Source organism: Triticum dicoccoides, chromosome 4A, assembly GCF_002162155.2.
Source record: "Triticum dicoccoides isolate Atlit2015 ecotype Zavitan chromosome 4A, WEW_v2.0, whole genome shotgun sequence".
Lineage (NCBI taxonomy): Eukaryota > Viridiplantae > Streptophyta > Magnoliopsida > Poales > Poaceae > Triticum > Triticum dicoccoides.
Window position 1 is genome coordinate 272,860,407 of NC_041386.1, and position 15,506 is coordinate 272,875,912.

The window sequence follows — 15,506 nt, forward strand, 5'->3', positions numbered from 1 at the left end:
GGGGGGGGGTTAAAATAAAGATGACCCTTGGGCAGGCCTACCCAAGGTAAAGAAAAGGCTAGGTGGCGAATTGTAAAACCAAGGTTGGGCATTGCTGGAGGAGTTTTATTCAAGGTGAACTGTCAAGGGGTTCCCATTATAAACCAACCGCGTAAGGAATGCAAAATCCGGGAACATAACACCGATATGACGGAAACTAGGGCGGCAAGAGTGGAACAAAACTCCAGGCATAAGGCCGAACCTTCCACCCTTTACCAAGTATATAGATGCATTAATTATGTAAGAGATATTGTGATATCCCAACAAAATATCCATGATCCAAACATGGAACAAGCTCCAATCTTCACTTGCAACTAACAACGCTATAAGAGGGGCTGAGCAAAGCGGTAACATAGCCAAAGAACGGTTTGCTAGGACAAGGTGGGTTAGAGGCTTGGTTTAACAACATGGGAGGCATGATAAGCAAGTGGTAGGTATCACAACATAGGCATAGCAAAAGAGCGAGCAACTAGCAAGCAAAGATAGAAGTGATTTCGAGGGTATGTTCATCTTGCCTGAAATCCCGCAAGGAAGAAGAACGAGACCATGAAGAAGACAAACGGATGTAGTCGAATGGGTCCTCACAAACGCGACGATACTGGAACCAACCGGAAGAAGCAACATTGGAAAGAAGCACACAACATAGTAAAGAACCAACACACGAACATGGTATGATATGCGGGATGCGGTATGTGATGCATATGCATGATTTGGAGAGGAATGATTGAACCTGGCCTCAACTTAGAAAACCAAGAGTGCCACTGGAAATGGGAGGTGATTTTGGTTGAAATCGATATAAAGATCACCGGAATCGGATGCACGGTTTGGATATGGCAAGCAAAACAAATATGGCACCGGTCTGCGATAATCAGCAAGTAGCTATCTAAATGCATCAAGATAAATATACTACAACACTCAAACATAATAACAAAATACATGGCAGGGATCCACTCATGAATCTTGACAAATGATGAACAATGAGCTACGACTAATTCACTCATTAACAGGTTCAAACAAGCATGGAAAAAGTGCAAATGATAACAGGTTTCAGACTTAGTGAAATAACATGTCAGGAATTTATCATCAGGAAGCATACTTTGGAGCATGTAAACTATATGCTACAGGAACTTAACATGGCAAAGCAAGGCATGGCATGAAGCTACTCAAAGCACTTAACAAAAGTCCCTTAGTGACCTTGATCCAAAAGGGATTAGAAAATTCAATTGCAAGCATGTGAACATGGCGAAAACATAAACAGATTCAGACTTGGTGAAAAACTGGAGCATGGCAAAACAGATTACAAGTAGGCATGTTAACGAGCTCGATGCACGCACTTCAGAGCATGGCATGACAAACTAAGCATACACCCATGAAGAAGACATGGCATAGAAGCTAGACATTGCAAGAACAACAACATAGCATGCACGGATCAATAGCAACAACCTTGGCAAGATCGCTAATCATGTCAATGATCTGCCAAAAACATTTTATAGCAAACGTAGAGCTCGATTGACTCAAGCTAGGGAGATCCATAATTGCAAACAAAGACATGGATGGATAGAGCACCACAATGTTAACAAAACATCCTTACTGATCATCCTCAAAAGAGGCATGGATCACTAGGAAACAACATGAACATATGGCATAACGACAAAAACAGAACAAGGACTTGGTGAAATTCTAAGTCCCTGAAATCAGCATTGCCGATTACGCTACTTTGCAAGCTTGTGCTAGTCATCACAAGTATCACAAAAATACATGGCATACACCCCTGTAAAGATGGCATGGCATATAACAAAACACATGCACACATTAATCTTGGCAAAAATGACAAAATGCCATTTGCTGAAACAGATCTGACAAATTCATCACGTAGCCCTCTTCCAACAGCATTTCGGGCATCAAGATGAGCTCAAATGAAAATGATGCAATGAGATGAAATGATGTACTCGTCGAGATGAACATTTTGATATTCTACACGTGCGAATTGGAGCTACGGATACAGAGTTATGACATGCCAAAGTTTGCAAAAAAAATTAGGATTCGAGGATGAAAAGTCAACCGAGGAGGTTCCAGATCCAGATCGGGATCTCGCCGGAGTTACTGTAGCGCACGGAGCTCGAAAGTCGCCGGAAGTCAGAGAAGAGGGCCGGCGAGGTCGGGGCGCCGAATCCCGCCGGATCCGAGCCGGAGAGGCGGCGAGGAGGCGCGGCTGCGGCGGAGGAGGAGGATTGGGGCGGCGAGGCGCGGATGGCGGCACCGGCGAGGATCCCGTGCGGCGGAGCAACGGCCGGCGATGGCGCCTGGGGCGGCTGGCGGCGGCGCCGGCGGGCGGAGGGCGCGGGGAGGCGTGGGCCGGCTCTCAAGGTAGGCACTTGGATTGCGGGCTGGGAGGGCCGGCCGTGGGCTCGCGGGCCTGCGGCGGTGCGCGGCGGTGCTTGCCACATGGCGGCCTAGGAGAGGCTGGGAGCGGCGGCGTGGGGACGGGCGGACATGTCCGTCGGCGCGGGAAAAGTGTTCGGCGGTGGAAGGAGGAAGATTGTAGGGTTCCGCCCGAATTTTTGGAGGAGGCATTTTTATAGGTAGAGGGAGATAGGAGAGTCCAAATGAGGTGCGGTTTTTGGCCACGCGATCGTGATTGAACGACCGAGATGATGGAGGAGGTTTAGGTGGGTTTTGGCCACTTTGGAACGGTGTTGGGCTGCAACACACACGAGGCCTTTTCGGTCCCTCGGTTAACCGTTGGAGTATTAAACAAAGTCCAAATGGAACGAAACTTGACAGGCGGTCTACCGGTAGTAAACCAAGGCCGCATGACAAGTCTCGGTCCAATCCGAAAACGTTTAACACCCGCACACGAAAAGAGGTAGAAAGGGACACCGGGTGACATAGGAGCGCCGGATTGCAAAACGGACAATGGGGAAAATGCTCGGATGCATGAGACGAACATGTATGCAAATGAAATGCGCAGGATGACATGATATGCAATTCATGACACGCAAGCAATGACAAGGAAACAACAGCGAATAACTGGAGGACACCTGGCACATCGGTCTCGGGGCGTTACAACCAGGATTATGAAGAGAGCTCCACCGAAGGAAGCCGCAAGAGGAGGCGCCGTACCAGAGGACGACGCACCAGGGGACGCATGGATAATTAATGAAGACATCTAGTCGACTGCCATGTTATTTTATTTTCATCGATCAGTTAGGTCGTTATTTTTCGATTAGTCATGAGATTTTGTAATTCGAGTTTGAACCTTGTTTGAGATGAATGAATAAATGATTGGTGTGATTATGTTTGTGCATTCATTTGGGTAGTGCTATTTTCTCATTAGACCCTTGTTCTATTCAAATTTCTCATCCACTCAATAACACCAGATGCCTCCGAGACGTGACCCCAGTTTCACTTTCCCGCCGGAGCTCACCCAGCTGATCCAACAGCAGAATGCCTTAATGCAAATGATCATTCAAAACCAAGGCAACAACAACAACAATCCACCGCCACCACCCCCTATCGATAACCTGACCCGGTTCCTAAGGCTGAATCCGCCGGTGTTCTCTACTAGCACCGAGCCGATTGTAGCCGATGATTGGCTCCGCAAGATCGGAAGGGATCTAACAACTGCCGGATGCATGGATGCTGAGAAGGTGCGTTTTGCCGCACATCAACTGAATGGACCTGCAGCCTCTTGGTGGGAAAACTACACCGCCACTTATCCGGTCGTCACCATGACATGGGATCAGTTCCAGCGGGCCTTCCGCACCGCTCATGTCTCAGCTGGAGCCATGAGTCTGAAGAAGCGTGAGTTCCGCAACTTACGCCAGGGGAACCGTACTGTGGGGCAGTATCTGGATGAGTTCAGCAAATTATCTCGCTATGCCCCAGATGATGTGGCCACAGATGCCGCAAAACAGGAGAAGTTTCTAGAAGGACTCAATGATGAGCTGGGAATACAGCTAATGGTGGCTACCTTCAACAACTACCAGGAGCTGGTAGACAAGGCCACTATACTTGAAGGCAAGCAGCAGCAGATTGAAAGCCGCAAGCGGAAATATGGTCAGGGAAAGTACAACTCCGGAGCGCAGCAGGAGCCCCGCTATGCCCCATACTCGGGAGGACATACCCATCACAACCATGGAGGACATAATCATGTAGGACATAACCATGGAGGGAATGGGAACAATCACAACCACGACAACAACCCCAAGTCAGGCAATGGAGGCAACGGCAACCAGCACCGTCCTGCTCCGACTCAGAAGGATCTGAGTCATACCACCTGTTTCAAGTGCCAGAAGACAGGACACTATGCCACCGATTGTCCGGATGCCAAGCAGAGGAATGGAAACGGCAATGGCAATGGGAGGTCAGCAAAGAAGCCCAACCCTTTTTCCTCGTGCTCAGGTGAATCACATTGATGTGGAGGACGTCTATGAACAGCCAGACACTATGGTTGGTAAGTTTTTATTAAATTCACGTCCAGTATTGGTACTCTTTGATTCCGGTGCAACACATTCATTCATATCAAGGGTAGTTGTGGAAAAGTATGGGTTGCCCACTAGGACCCTTAGAACCCCGCTCCAAGTCACTTCCCCAGGAGGAGAGATGGTGGTAGGCTTAGGCTGTCACTCAACCCTCAGCATCAGAAATCATGATTTTCCCGTAGACATCATAGTCTTAGAATCCCAGGGATTGGACGTGATCCTAGGCATGGACCGCTTGACGAAGTTTGAAGGGAACATCGACTGTGCCCGCAAGACGATTTTGCTCACCACCCCGGAGCAGAAGAGGATCAAGTATGTATCCAGACGCACACCGATAAAGAAGCAGGTGAATGCCCTCACAGGAGTGGTTCAGGAGGAAGTGCCTGTAGTACAAGATTTTTCAGATGTATTTCCAGAGGAATTACCAAGAATGCCACCGGGTAGAGAAATAGAATTTCGAGTTATTACCTGGCACAGCCCCAATATCCAAGAGACCTTATCGGATGCCCCCGAATGATTTGGAAGAGATCAAGCAGCAGATCAAGGAATTATTGGAGAAAGGATATATTCGCCCAAGTTTTTCACCTTGGGGAGCCCCAGTTCTTTTGGTAGAGAAGAAGGACGGAACCCTGAGAATGGTTGTAGATTATCGTTCATTGAATGACGTGACCATCAAGAATAAGTACCCTCTACCGATGATTACTGATTTATTTGATCAGCTAGTCGGAGCCAAAGTATTTTCCAAGATCGATCTTCGATCAAGGTATCACCAGCTGAAGATTCGTGAACAGGATATACCCAAAACGACTTTCACCACCAGGTATAGTTTATATGAGTATACCTTCATGTCATTCGGATTGACTAATGCCCCTGCGTATTTCATGAGCATGATGAACAAGGTATTTATGGAATATCTGGACAAGTTTGTCGTGGTGTTCATCGATGACATATTGGTTTTCTCCAAGAGCGAGGAAGAGCACAAGGAACATCTGCGTCTAGTCCTGGAGAAACTCTGAGAACATCAATTATATGCCAAGTTCAGCAAATGTGAATTTTGGTTGAAGGAAGTCGGGTTCCTCGGGCATGTTATTTCAGGAGAAGGAAAAGCAGTCGACCCCACCAAGGTTGAATCGGCCACCAAGTGGCAATCCCCCACCTCAGTCAAGGAGATCCGCAGTTTTCTCGGATTTGCAGGATATTATCAGAGATTCATTGAGAATTTCTCCAAGATTGCTAAACCCATGACCGACCTGTTGAAGAAGGAAACCAAGTATATTTGGACCGAGCATTGTGAAGCCAGTTTTCAGGAGTTGAAGAAACGTCTGGTTACAGCCCCAGTACTCATTTTGCCGGACATACACAAGGATTACCAGGTGTATTGTGACGCTTCTCGTCAAGGACTCGGAGGAGTGCTCATGCAGGAAGGAAAAGTTGTAGCTTATACCTCCAGACAGCTACGACCTCACGAGATGAATTATGCCACACATGATTTGGAGTTAGCAGCCGTAGTGCACACACTCAAGACGTGGAGACATTTCCTTGTCGGAAATAGTTGTGATGTTTACACGGATCATAAGAGCTGGAAGTACATTTTCACGCAGAAGGAGTTGAACCTCAGACAAAGGAGATGGCTTGAATTGATCAAGGACTATGATATGAGATTGCATTTTCACCCAGGGAAAGCAAATGTTGTAGCAGATGCCTTGAGCCGTAAAAGCCATGTGAACACCCTCATAGCTGGAGGATTACCTCAGAATTTCGCCGACGATCTCAGAGATCTCCGATTGGAGATAGTACCAAGAGGATTTGTCGCCACCTTGGACACTCAGTCCACTCTGACCGAAAAGATTTGTGAAGCGCAGAAGATGGACAAGGAAATTGCAGATATAAAGGAAATGATGAGTAACGGAAAGGCTAAAGGTTTCCGTGAGGATGAACATGGAACTTTATGGTTTGAGGATCGTATCTATGTGCTTAATGACCCAGAGGTCCGGAAGCTAATTCTTCAGGAGGCCCATTATTCACCGTACTCGATTCACCCAGGCAACACCAAGATGTATATGGATTTGAAGGAAAGTTTTTGGTGGACAGGTATGAAGAAGGATATTGCCGAGTACATAGCAGTATGCGATGTTTGTCAGCGAGTAAAGGCGGAACATCAGAAGCCAGCAGGGTTACTTTAACCTTTGCCGATACCCGAGTGGAAATGGGAAAAACTTGGGATGGATTTTATTACAGGATTACAGAGGACCCGTTTAGGTTATGATTCTATCTAGGTAGTGGTTGATCGCTTGACCAAGGTAGCTCATTTCATTCCCGTGAAGACCGCATATACCAGTGCTAAGTTAGCCAAGATATACATGACCAGGATTGTATGTCTACATGGAGTTCCGAGGAGTATCGTGTCAGATAGAGGAACACAATTTACCTCAAAGTTTTGGAATCAGTTGCATGAAACCTTGGGTACGAGGCTGGAGTTCAGTATAGCTTTTCATCCGCAGACAGATGGACAGACCGAGAGAGTCAACCAGATTCTGGAGGACATGTTGAGAGCTTGTGCGCTAGACTATGGGTTTAGCTGGGATGACAATTTGCCATACGCAGAGTTCTCATACAACAACAGCTATCAGACCAGTCTAAAGATGGCCCCTTTCGAAGCTCTATACGGAAGGAGGTGCAGAACACCATTGCTGTGGGATGGTGTTGGAGACCGAAAACTTTTTGGTCCCGATCTTATCAGACACTCCGAAGTGAAAGTCAAGCTGATTCGAGATAGACTCAAGATAGCCCAGTCGAGACAGAAGAGTTATGCCGACAGTAAACGCAAGGAGATAACGTATGAAGTTGGAGACCGAGCATATCTTCGTGTGTCCCCACTTCGTGGAATCAAGAGATTTCAGGTTAAAGGAAAATTAGCACCCAGGTTCATTGGCCCCTACAAAATCCTCGAACGCAGAGGAGAAGTTGCATATAAGCTGGAATTGCCAGAAGGATTGTCAGGAGTTCATGATGTCTTTCACGTATCCCAGCTGAAGAAATGCCATGCCGAGATGGCCGATATTCCTTTGAGAGACACAGTGCCTCTAGAGGCCATATAGCTTGACAGTGATCTGACTTATGAGGAGAAACCCGTCGGAATTCTCGAGACTACGAACAGAGTTACCTGCAGCTAGATCATCAAGTTTTGCAAGGTTCTGTGGAGCCACCACTCCGAGGAGGAAGCCACCTGGGAGCGAGAAGAAGATCTCCGCTGGGACCACCCGCACCTATTTGCTAGCCAACCCGAATCTCGAGGGCGAGAATCATCTTAATGTGGGTAGGTTTGTAACATCCCAAATTTTCAATTTGGAATGTTTTACAAATATTAGTTAAGCATCTATGCATTTTGTTTGAATTGTGTGGCATTTGGATATTGTTTCACAGGCATTTGAGTTGTTGTTTGAGTTGGATTCAACTTGTCAATTGAAAGTTATCCCTGACAAATACTTGAGAAAAAGTATGAGAGGAGCTAACATGACACTCCAAAAATGTCAGAAGAAATATTGCCAAAAGGTTTGAGTTCAAATTTGAATTTTATTTGGAGTTTGCAGAAAATGTATTTTTTAGTTTCTGTTTTGCCTCTGGAAAAAATGTCCATGTTGTAGGATTAATTCCCCTGAGAATTTTGATATATATATATATATGTCCTATATAAAAATATATTAGTTTACTCTTAGTTAGTTTTTTTCTCTCTGCCTTATTCAAGAAAAGGGAATAGACCCAGGCGCGAGCCAGGCCAACAGGCCCAGCCGACACCTGAGCCGGCCTGCCTCAGCGCCCGACCGAACCCTCCTCCCCGTCTCTCACCGACGCGCCGGCCCCACCTCATCTTAGTAGTAGAATGCAATGAACGATTATAAGCAAATTCAATATGAGGCAAGTATTCTTCCCACATTTTCTTATTATTCTTCAAAACAGCCCTAAGCATAGTAGAGACTGTTCTATTGACTACTTCAGTTTGTCCATCAGTTTGGGGGTGACAAGTAGTACTAAAAGGCAGTTTAGTCCCCAACTTAGCCCATAATCATCTCCAAAAGTGGCTAAGAAATTTAGTATCACGATCTGAAACAATAGTATTTGGCACACCAAGCAAGCGAATAATTTCACGAAAGAACAAATCAGCAACATTAACAGCATCATCGCTTTTATGACATGGTATAAAGTGTGCCATTTTCGAAAATCTATCCACGACAAAAATATGCTATCCCTCCCCTTCTTTGTTTGAGGTAAACCTAAAACAAAGTCCATAGATATATCCTCCCAAGGAACACTAGGTACGGGCAAAGGCATATATAAACCATAAGGATTGAGTCGTGACTTAGCTTTTTGACATGTAGTGCAGCGAGCAACAAAACGCTCAACATCCCGTCTCATCTTTGGCCAAAAGAAATGTGTAGAAAGTATATCTTCCGTCTTCTTAACGCCAAAGTGTCCCATTAGTCCTCCTCCATGTGCCTCCTGCAACAATGAAATACGAACGGAGCTAGCTAGAATGCATAGATTGTTAGCACAAAACACAAATCCATCGTTAAGAACGAACTTGTTCCAAGTTCTCCCCTCCTTACAATTCTGCAATACATCTTTAAATTCAGCATCATGCACATATTGATCTTTGATGGTCTCCAAACCAAATATTTTAAAGTCAAGTTGTGAAAGCATAGTATAACAATGAGACAATGCATCAGCAATAACATTTTCTTTACCTTTCTTGTGTTTAATGACATAAGGGAAAGTCTCAATGAATTCAACCCATTTAGCATGTCTACGGTTCAGTTTTGCTTGACTTTTAATGTGTTTCAATGATTCATGATCAGAATGTATAACAAATTCCTTGGGCCATAGATAATGTTGCCATGTTTCTAAGGTCCGAACAAGAGCATATAATTCTTTATCATAAGTAGAATAGTTCAGACAAGGCCCACTCAATTTTTTAGAAAAGCATGCAACATGTTTGCCATCTTGTAATAACACACCTCCTAATCCAATTCCGCTAGCATCACATTCAAGCTTAAAAGTCTTACTAGCATGTGTCAACTTATCTTTCAATACCGTGAAGGCTTCTTCCTGTGCGGTACCTCAAACAAAAGGCACATCCTTCTTTGTAAGCTCGTTGAGAGGTGCAGCAATGGTGCTGAAATCTCTCACAAAACGCCTATAGAAACCAGCGAGGCCAAAGAAACTCCTCACTTGTGTGACTGTTTTGGGCTACGACCAACTCTCAATAGCTTCAATCTTGGCTTTATCAACTTCAATTCCCTGTGGAGTAACAACATAGCCCAGAAAAGATACTCAGTCGGTGCAAAGGGTGCACTTTCCAAGGTTACCAAACAAACATGGATCACGTAGAGCAATAAAAACAACACTTAAATGTTCCAAATGTTCCTCCAAAGATTTTCTATGAATCAATATGTCATCAAAGTAAACTACCACAAATCGTCTAATGAAAACACGTAAAACTTCATTCATTAACCTCATGAAAGTACTAGGTGCATTAGTTAACCCAAAAGGCATGACTAACCACTCATATAATCCAAACTTAGTTTTAAATGATGTTTTCCATTCATCTCCCAATTTCATACGAATTTGATGGTATCCACTATGCAAATCAACTTCGGAGAATATTGTAGAGCCACTCAATTCATCAAGCATATCATCTAGCCTAGGAATAGGATGACGATAACAAATAGTAATATTATTAATGCCTCTACAATCAACGCACATACGCGGCGTACCATCCTTTTTCGGCACTAAAATGATAGGAACATCATAAGGACTAAGGGATTCGCGTATATAACCTTTGTCGAGCAGTTCTTGTACTTGACGCATAATCTCCTTCGTCTCCTATGGATTGGTACGGTATGGTGCACGGTTGGGGAATGATGCACCGGGAATTAAGTCAATTTGATGCTCAATCCCTCTAATAGGTGGTAATCCCGGTGGCACGTCTTGTGGAAAGACGTCAGCGAACTCCTGCAAAATGTTAGTGACAGCAGGAGGCAAAGAGGAAGGCACGTCCTTGAATGAAAATAATGCCTCTTTGCACACAAAAGCATAGCAAATAGATTTTCTAAAATCTAGATCATCGATATCAGATTTGGTGGCAAATAAACATGCACTTTTCAATTTAATTTCAGAAATAATACTAGATGGTTTATTATTAGGCTTCATTTGTTGCTCAAATTCTTTTGCCACAAACTGATTTTCACTCTCATTTTTCTCCTGTTTTGCTTTATGAGCTCTATTAATATCATCTTTCAAAATGGAATCAGGAGTCATAGGAAGCAAAGTAATATGGCTATCCTTATGAACAAGAGTATACTGATTATTTCGACCATGGTGTACAGAATTTTTATCAAATTGCCATGGTCTACCAAGTAATAAGGAACATGCTTGCATGGGTACCACATCACAGTCAACATAATCAGCATATGTCGAGATACTAAAATGCACACGAACAGTATGTGTTACCTTAACCTTGCCACTGTTGTTGAACCATTGGATGTAGTAAGGATGTGGATGTGGTCGTGTGGTGAGAGAGAGCTTATCTACCATCTCCATGCTAGCCATGTTGTTGAAGCTCCCTCCATCTATGATGACGCGAACAGAACGCTCCTTCACAACTACCTTTGTATGGAACAAATTATTCCTCTGATTTTTCTCAGCTTGTGTAACCTGCACACTCAAAACACATTGAGAAATCAAACATTCATACCTATCAGCATCTTCAGGAACCATGTATTGCGTCTCATGGTCAGAATCATCTCCACCGTGTTCTTCATGTGTAATAAGAGCCAATGTCTCCTCATCATAGTCACTAGCGGACTCATACCCATCATCCTCAATAGCAATCATCACACGCTGAGATTTGCATTCTCTCGCAAATTGTCCTCTTCCCTTACAACGACGACAAATAATATCACTTGTGTGCCCTATTGATGCCATGGAAGAAGAAGAGCTCTGCGCAGGCCCGGCAGGTGTGCTCTTGGCGGATAGTGGTGATTGTGCCTGCTTTCTTGTATCACGGCTGGAGCTGGCACCTGATGGAGGTGCTGGTGCAATGGAAGTAGAGGATGCACGTGGTGTCCATGATGAAGATCGACCTGTAGAAAAGTTAGTTCGCGCCAATGCCTGTCGATCTTGCACTTCACGTTCAGCTTTACAAGCAAGATGGAATAAACGAGTGATATTAGTATACTCCTTATACTCTAGAATGGTCTGAATCTCTTTATTTAATCCACCCATAAAACGTGCAAGCATAGCTTCATTCTCCTCAAAAATACCACATCTAATCATGCCAGTTTGTAATTCCTGATAATATTCTTCTACAGAATTTTTTCCTTGTCTTAAACACTGCAATTTTTTAAGTAATTCACGTTGATAATATGGTGGAACCCAACGAGTATGCATAGCAGTTTTCAAAGCAGCCCAAGTAGCTGGAATAGGATATAATCTACAGTGTTCAGACCACCAAACACACGCAAAGCTAGTGAAAGCACAAACAGCAGCAGGAACACGTCTCTCCTCAGGATACTGTAAAGATGTAAATCGTTGTTCAGTTTCTAACTCCCAAGTAAGATATATATCAGGAACATATCTACCCTCAAATGGTGGAATGTTCAATTTCAGTTTAGGGAGATGGTCATGATCACGTACCTGAGGTGGTTGTGCAGCCCTGCCATTGTGATGATATGCATGAGGATGACCTGGTGGCGGTGGTGCTGGTGGTTGCACATAGTTCTGATTTTGATCAACCTCATCCTCGTAATGGTCCTCCAACTCTGCAGTAGCAGCAGGAGCTATAGAAGCATCAACAGTGGCACCAGAATTTTGACCAGACTCAAGGGGAATGCGCAGTGCCCGTCCCACTTGATTTGGAAGGCGTCGTTGTTGTTGTTGTTGTTGTTGTTGTTGTTGTTGTTGTTGTAGAGGTGCGTTAGGTGCAGCCGGTGGTGGTGGTGGTGGAAGACGCGCGAGCAATTCATTAAACTTGTTATCGAACTTTGTTTCGAACGTCTTCTCCATGCCATCTATCTTCTCCATGGCCTCTTCAAATCTGTTTAGCACATCTTGCACTCGTCCACTCATCATTTGCTGAAATTTATCATGTAGCTCTTTGTTCGTCATGTTCTCCCAATACGTCTCATCGACTTGTGATCCTGCCATGGTTAGCAGCAATAGAAACATACAAGAATATGATCCTACAGACTACTAGGAAGTGGTGGTGGTGGTGGTGGTGGTGGTGTATCACAAATCCGGCAAGCGAATCTCAGATTCTTACCACTTCTTACACAGCAGCAGGTGGTCATCGGCAACCGTGGTAACCAAAACTCTCAAAGATTGGATAGAGCGATTGCTAGGTGGTGTTAAACGCATGATGTAGATGTATTTGGAGCTAGGAAGGCTTATGATATGGTAGCAAAAATGTCAGCAATAATCAATTCAGAGATGCAAAGTTGAATAAATGCTCAAAGACGGTATTGTGCTGGTCCTAGGCTAGACCGTACTAGAGACGTGAGCATAGAACACGAACAAAATCACGGCGCGACACGTAAACAAGGGAGGAGCACTCTCTGATTTTTTTTTCCTTTTTTTCACTTTTTTTGCACTATTTTTTCCTCCACAACAATTTTTTTTGAAAAAGTCTACAAATGGTCTAAAAACTGCCTAGCCAGAATTTTCTGGACTTAGTTTTTTTTTTTTGAGTTTGGAACTATTTTTCTACTGCTGGTAGCATGGAATCTCGGGAGTCCTACTCTGTCACGACTCGGAGTATGGCGTGATCTAGAACTCAAAAACAAAACAACAACTACTGGACTCGGACTAGGACTGGTGGCGGAGATGAATCTGGTGGAACTCGGACTGGTGGTATATCTGGATTCGAAATGGTGGTGGTATAGGGCGATGGTATATCTGGACTCGGATTGGTGGTGGTATATGGCGATGGTATATGTGGACTTGGATTGGTGGTTGTATATGGCAGCGGCGATGTACATGGTGGGGTGGTGGTATATGGTAATGATGATGACGATGGTGCGGCGGCGGTGTGACAACTTGTGAACAGAACTCAAAACTCTAAGGGACTAGACGCTAAGACCAGCAACTCGACACGATGATGCAACCACAAATTCAACAAAGCAAAACTCTAAAAGACTATGCAAAGGCTCAGATTGGTTCGGATATGATGACCTAACCCTAAAATTTTTTTTGGCTTTTTCGGGGACTATACGTATGAAGAACAGACTCGACCTAAACTACGAAAACTATAAAATCTCACCGAGCAACATGGAAATCTGATACCACTTGATAGAGGCGAAGGTGTCCCGATGTTTCGATGAGATGGTGGCTATCGTTTTCTATGGGAGTCGACCTTGACGATCTGACTACGAACGTGCGAGACGTTGCGCCTTAGCAATCGCTAAACCAACTTCTGAGGGTTATTGACCACGCCGGAGCACGATCAACCTGACCACGAGGGTCTGTTTCCTCCGAGCAAACGAAGAACAAGCAAGAAACTAAGATTGCAATCTGGATATTGCGAATATAAGATGAAAGCTTTATTGATCAAGGTGGGGTTCTGTGACATCTTGGTCTGGTCGCTGGACACAAACGAAGTACGCGAAGTTGCAGCTATGGCGAACTTTTAATCTAAACAAAACCCAAAGTCTAAACGACGCCCTAAGGGTTGTATATATGGAGGAAGAGGGGGGATTTCGTGGCCCTTGGAGGAGGGGTCCGAAACCAACCCTAACTCTTGTTTCCCCATACATACGGACTCTAAAAATAGCCTAAGTATTTCGAAAATACATGGACCTGTCCCAATAATAAGGTGACACAGCACCTAAAATAGCCTCTAGACGAAATTTATGAAGTGGCATCTTGTATATTTTGTCCAAGTCTTCATGCACTCCTTATGGTGGCTTCAAAGTCCTGAAATCATCAATTGTAACTCCGTTCTTGATCCCCTTGCGCATGCCATCATCTCCATGTTTGAACTTGCTCCAAGGTTCATCATTCTTGTCCAAGCTAGCCCCTTCATTTGTAAGCAAAACAAATGTATCCAATTTAGGAAGCATCATATTCTCATGAACATTAGAATCGTTACCAAGAAACAAAAGTACCTGATAATTCAATTGGTTTGCGCAAGCTCTAGTAATTGGTCCAGTATGTATAGCAGCAGGGGCTGTGGTTGTAACAATGGTATTGATGTCCTCATCAATGCGGTATCTCAAGCAAGATGACCATACCCTCGAAGTCACTTCTATCTTTGCTTGCTAGTTGCTCTCTCTATTTCTATGTCGCGCTACCTACCACTTGCTATATCATGCCTTCCATATTGCCATGTCAAGCCTCTAACCCACCTTTCCTAGAAAACCGTTGTTTGGCTATGTTACCGCTTTTGCTCAGCCCCTCTTATAGCGTTGTTAGTTGCAGGTGAAGCTGAAGTTTGTTCCATGTTTGGAACATGGATATGTTGGGATATCACAATATCTCTTATTTTATTAAATGCATCTATATACTTGGTAAAGGGTGGAAGGCTCGGCCTTATGCGTGGTGTTTTGTTCCACTCTTGCCGCCCTAGTTTCCGTCATACCGGTGTTATGTTCCTTGATTTTGCGTTCCTTACACGGTTGGGTGTTATGGGGAGCCCTTGACAGTTCGCTTTGAATAAAACTCCTCCAGCAAGGCCCAACCTTGGTTTTACAATTTGCCTCACCACCACCTACCCTTCCCTCGGGTTGGCCAACCCAAGAGTCATCTTTATTTTAACCCCCCCCCCCAGGCCAGTGCTTCTCTAAGTGTTGGTCCAAACTAGAGTCCTTTGCAGTGCCACCTCGGGGAAACTTGAGGGCTGGTTTTAGTTGTACGGAGCGCTCATCCGGTGTTCCCCTGAGAATGAGATATGTGCAGCTCCTATCAGTATGTCGGCACATCAGGCGGTCTTGC